This window comes from Bubalus kerabau, chromosome 7 (genome assembly GCF_029407905.1).
Source record: "Bubalus kerabau isolate K-KA32 ecotype Philippines breed swamp buffalo chromosome 7, PCC_UOA_SB_1v2, whole genome shotgun sequence".
Lineage (NCBI taxonomy): Eukaryota > Metazoa > Chordata > Mammalia > Artiodactyla > Bovidae > Bubalus > Bubalus kerabau.
The window spans coordinates 92,703,269-92,709,566 of NC_073630.1; positions in this window are offsets into that span (position 1 = coordinate 92,703,269).

Genomic DNA, 6,298 nt, shown 5'->3' on the forward strand with positions numbered 1-6,298 from the left:
TACCAGGCTCCTCTGTCCATGGGATTTTCCAGGCAAGAGTACTGGAGTGGGGTGCCATTGCCTTCTCCAAAAGCATATAAAGCATGGCTTTTGCCTATATACTGGGGCTGAATAATAAATGTGGAGACCGAGACGATAGAGATGATTGCAAGGATACAATAAGTCCTCTTGTATCTGCAGGGTATAGATCCCATGACTCCCAGTGGATGACTGAACTGCAGATATATCTTATATATACTGCTGCTGCTGCTGCTGCTGCTAAGTCGCTTCAGTCGTGTCCGACTCTGTGCGACCCCATAGATGGTAGCTCACCAGACTCCCCCGTCCCTGGGATTCTCCAGGCAAGAACAATGGAATGGGTTGCCATTTCCTTCTCCAATGCATGCAAGTGAAAAGTGAAAGTGAAGTCGCTCAGTTGTGTCCGACTGTTCGCAACCCCATGGACTGCAGCCTACCAGGCTCCTCCATCCATGGGATTTTCTAGGCAAGAGTACTGGAGTGGGGGTGCCATCGCCTTCTCCGCTTATATATACTAATATATCTTATATATACTAGGTTTTTTCTTGTACTTACATACCTATAATACCTATAATAAAGCTTAATTTATAAATTAGGCACAGTAGGGCATTAACAATAATAAGAAAAATTATTACAATATACTGTAATGTTGCCTCACCCTCTCAAAACACTTTATTATACTACTTTTATGCCTTTTCCATCTGTGGCCACAACTTTTGCAGTTCGAGATGTGACAGCAAAACCAGCATGAATTTCTTTTTCCTTCACAATTTCACAGATGAAAGATCTATCCTTAACGTATCTCTTAACACCCTCAGCATACAATTGTTTTTCTTACCGTATTGAGAACTTTTACCTTTTCTCTTTCAGGAGTAATTTTACGGCTTTTCTTTGACAGATCCCAGTTGTCAGCATCACTACTCTCGCACTGTGGGGTGATAGTTAAGTAAAATAAGAGTGACTTGAAAACAAGCACTGTGATCCCAGGGTAGTTGACCTGGTAACTGAGAGGGTTACTAAGTGGAATATGACGGGTGGGATACGCTGGACAAGGAGATGATTCATGTCTGGGACAGGATGGCATGCGATCTCATCATGGTACTGGGAACAGTGTACAATTTAAAACAATATTCATTATTTATTTCTGGAATTTTCCATTTAATATTTTTTGGACCATAGTTGATCTGAGTAACTGAAACCTCAGAAAGTGAAGCCATGGATGAGGGACTAGGGTAATTAACTGAATTAGAAAAGCAAAAACCTGATCCTGAAGAAATTTAATGACAGTTTAGGAAGACAATATGAGAAGTGTGTAAGAAGTTTAACAAGTGTGGAGAAGCATTTTTGGAAGAGAAGATAGGCAGTCTTGACAAAAGTCAAGTAATAAATGATTGAGATATATTAGATTGAGGAAGTACAAAAGTTAGAAGGTGAAATTTTCTGGTAAAAAATAAAGATGTTATACACAATATTGAACCTTCATTCATTGACTTAGTCAATTGATATCTGGACCCTAGGAACTAGTTCCTTAACAAATATGGCCTTAAGAATCTCAAGAGAAGTGAATTTAGGAGCAGCATTATTAAAGAATAAGTGGGACCCCAGTGGGTGTTGTAAGTGATAGAGAGAAGTCTATCCTATTTGGATGGGTTGAACCTTCACCCACTTCAGGTAGAACAATGTGGCACTTTTCTCCCCAGATGTGCAGAAAACCACTTGTTGAAATACATGCTTTCCGTACAACACACACTTTGTTAAATTACAAACACTGATGCTGTTATAAAAATAATGGCACAGCATGTTTTATTTTCTTTAATCAGTAAGGTAAGCCCCATGTTGCTGAGAGGGAGACTAGGTGCCTGTAGGCCCTGCTCTGGGTGTCAGGACTTATGAAGGGCCAGGATCCTCTCTTCCTCAGGCAGAGAAGAAACCTTGGGTCTGGACACCAGGGGCAGCTCTGTGGCCTTCATGAGTCGGGTTGGTATCAGAGATGGGTGTCACAGCTGAGTGAGATGGTGCACAAAGCACTGAGTGGGAGCCTGGCCCGGGGACCCCTGGTGACCGACACTGCTTTCCCACCTCAGGCCCGGGCCTCCAGGAGCACCAATGTGAGACTCTCCTGAGCCAAAGGTCAGGGACAAGAGGTTGGTGGTGAGGCAGGACCAGGCTGGGGTATGGCAGAGAAAACCCTGTAGTGTCGTCTGTCCTGATGGGGGACTTCATAGAGGGCCAGCAGCTGAAAAGCTGTAAGGGACGAGTTGGAGCCTGGGAGGGGACATTCTGGAAATGGTCTCAGGCCCTGCTGGCTTCCTTGGTCCAAAGCTGGTGGGAGTGGGGAACAGAGACTCTGCCCTCAGCTTCAGTGCCCAGCCACTGGGGTGGAAGCAGAGTCCTCAGGGGGACCGTCCTTGTCACCTGCAGGTTCTACTCAACCACAGACGGCCCTGTGCATCTCTCATGTCCCCTCTCCACAGTCACAGGACCCTGGAAAAATCTCACCCTTTGCCAGAGGGAAGGCAAAGCAGGATCTTGGATGGAATAATAATCTGAGAAGCCACACATTCGAGTATTAGGAGTCACAAACATCTTCCAGGGATGAAGGGGACACCAACAAGGCAGATGAACACCCTGAAGTTTCAAATAGGGTTAGCCCATGTCGCTGGGCTCAGCACTGGGCACTAGAGCAGAAGTTAAAAGGGAGCAGAGTGCCGAGTTAGCTCGAGAGGCTGGCAAGAAGAACATGTGCTCAAACTAAGAATGCCTCTGTCCTATGGGAAAGATGCTCCCTTGGTTTCTTTTTTAAATTGCAACAAGGAAAAACACGTAGAACACCACAACCATATTGAGAGATTCACTCCACTGCTTCTTCCCAGTGCTGAGGGATCGGCTCTTCTACCGACAGAACAGTCCTGGAAAAGAGAGCTGGGTTCCCTCACTTTGTGATGGGGTGGACAACAGACACATGGCTTGAGGCAAAACGGATTCAGTGCAAGAGCCATCATGAGGTATTGAGGATGGGAATGCAGAGGTGCTTTGACCCATTTTATTACCTATCTCATGAGAGAAATTATGAGTCCACAGCACAATCCACTCACAAATGTCTTACCTCCCACAGAATACTGGAGGGCACATATGTTTCTATTCTTTTTCAGGAACATCAAAAGCAAGGCACAGTTCTCTAAAGAGAATCTGTTTAGGGAGAGGTGGTCTATGTTCTGGGGTGCAGTGTGATTGGCTTAAGAACAATAGACAATAATTCTACTTTTATCCTATACATGTCTTATGAGAAGAACGCATATTTACAGGTGTGTGTGTCTGCGTGTGTGTATGTATCTTAGTTTGGACCGCCGTAACAAAATACCATAAAGGAGGTGGCTTAAACCACAGAAATTTATTCTCTCATAATTCTGACTGCTGGAAATTCCAAGATAGATATTTAGTAGGCTTCAGTTTCAGGTGAGCGCTCACTAGCTGCCTTGCAGATGGTCACCTTCTCACTGCATGCTCACAAGCTGGAGAGAGAGAACTAGAGAAACAGAAATAGAACGAGATAGGGAGGGAGGGAGAGACGATAGACGCAAGCCCGCCCTCTGGTGTCTATTCTTATAAGGACACTAAGCCCGCTCACTCGTGACCTCATCTAAACCTAATTACTTGCCAAAGGCCCGGTCTACAAATACTATCACAGTGGTGGGTTAGGGCTTCAACATATGAGTTTTGCGAGGATAAAAAAATTCAGTCTATAAAAGTGTGTGAAACCTGTGGACCATGCAGGGGATTTTTCTGAAGCTCCTAAGACATTGAGCCATCACTCCACTTTGCTAAGGACAGGGAGTGTCCAGCAGTTATGCTGAGGATGGCATAAGGTCAGAGAATCCCTTTGTTATTTCTCATACTCTGCCTTGGCTACAGCATCTGGAAAGAGATGGGTCATAAGCATTTCATCATCAGAGAAAGTAGATGTCATCACAAAAGAGCTCCAGACTTATCAGCTTCCTCACCAGGATCTTCCTCTTCCCAAATCTGACCCAGGGCCTCTGGACCCTGACCATCAGAGAAAATATGAATGTAGACATTTCAGTAATGCTGTCTGGTTGAAAGGGTACGAGAGATGTGTCATTCGTTTATGTCAAATGAGTGAATGACCACAGTTAATGCATAAACCCTGACTACAGAAATCTGGTTCTGTGGCACTCAGTTTCTCCATGTGAAGATCTGCTTTGTGCCAGACATTGTGCCAGGCATTGCAGGAGCTGTGAAGATGAGTCTTTGAATCCAAGAAGCCCACTCTTCAGGAAGAACTTTGTAAGCTTGCAAATGCCTGTGATGTAAGATCAAATGAGAAGTACCAAGGGAAAACAATATAAAAGGTATTATAGGTTGCCAAAAGAGAGCGCATTTTTCTCTCCTTAGGGGGTAATCAGATACATATTCATGGAAGATTATTTGATATAGACTTTGTAAGTGTATGTGTGCTAAATTGTGTCAGTCATGTCCAACTCTTTGAGACCTCATGGACTGTAGCCCATCAGGCTCCTCTCTCCATGAGGATTCTCCAGGCAAGAATACTGGAGTGGGTTGCCATGCCCTCCTCCAGGGAATCTTTCCAACCCTGGAATTGAACCCAGGTCTCTTACATCTTCTGCATTGGCAAAGGGGTTCTTTACAACTAGAGCCACCTGGGAAGCCCAATACAGACCTTGAAGAATGAATAAATTTTTTTATAAGCATCAGTGAGGAAGAGGAAGAGATGTTGCCCTCAACTTTCAAATAACTAACCAGTCAAATCAACAAAGAGCAAAATAGAGCCCAGAAGGAGTAAGTAGCCAGTGTCATCTGAATAGAAGGCATTTTCTAGCAACCTCGTGTACAGCTTAACTACTTTGAAGAAAAGTGCTTCTAATATTTAACACTAATCATAATGTGAATACAATGATGATAATTATTTTTAAAAATATCTGTTAGGTATAAGACACTTTAAATGCATTATTCCTTCTATACACAAAATCGTTTGAGGGGGAAATTATCATTTTCATTATATATGTGTGAAAATTGAGAATCAGAGAGATTAAATTATTTGCCTAAAGTCATATGGTTAATAAATGTTACAGCCAAGATCAGCATCTGCCTGATACAAAAGTCCAGTTTACCACGCTATTCTGTTTCTGGGCAGTATTATAGATTTATTACAAAGCAAATAGAGTCAAAATTAGAGCAATGGAAATATTTGACATGAACTGTGTACTTTGGATGACACGTTGAGCAATGACGCATATACATCAAAGGTTGTTTGCAGTTAGTAGACAAACTGTGGTCCAGAGCTCCTCTTTATGGCTTGTCTTTAAAATTTGGTGTTCCTCAGGTACCTCTTTTCACTACAATCTGTCTTTCTCATCCCATCACATGGCTATGATAACCATCTATAAGCTGATGATTACTATTCAACTGCCCATCAGCTCCTCTAGCATAGATCTTACTTTAAACTTGCAAACCAGGGTGTTCTGCTTAATAATTACTCCAAGTTAAGGTGGCACTAGTAGTGAAAAACCTGTCTGCTAATGCAGGAGACATAAGAGATGTGGGTTTGATCCCTGGGTTGGGACGATCCCCTGGAGGAGGGCATGGTGGCCCACTCCAGTATTCTTGCCTGGAGAATCCCATGGACAGAGGAACCTGGAGGGCTACAGTCCACGGGGTCACAAAGAATCGGACACGACTGAAACGACTTAGCATGGCAACAGGCATAAACCAGAGTGAACTGGTCACTCTGTCTTAACTTCAGTATATGCAAAACTGAACGCACATTTGTAAGTCAGTCCTTTCCATGTTAACTCGTTCATATCACCTGCTTTCATCCACAGCAGTATTTCTAATTAGCACTACTCTCATCCAGGACACTTCTTGGGCTGTATTGTAAAAGCTTTCTAACGGATCTCCCTATCACAATCTTGTCTCCTTTTGTAATAAAGAGATTGTTTTAAAACACAAATGTGATTTTTATTAGATCCCCTTTGTAGACTCTGTTATCTTGGGATGAGGTACAAACTTGATTTAAAATGTCTTTGAGATGTCATCCTGCTCACTTTGCCAGGAAGTCCCTTTATAGAGTATGTTCCCTCAGCTTTTAACTTTGTCTTTCATTGCAATTGCATTTCTTCCAATTCCTTAAATATGCTGTGCGGGCCCTCACTTGCGGGCCTTTTCACTGCTTTCTACATTTGCCTGACTTCCTAATGGGTCTCCCAGTGTTACCTCCCTTTCTTTGGCTCACCTCCAGTTT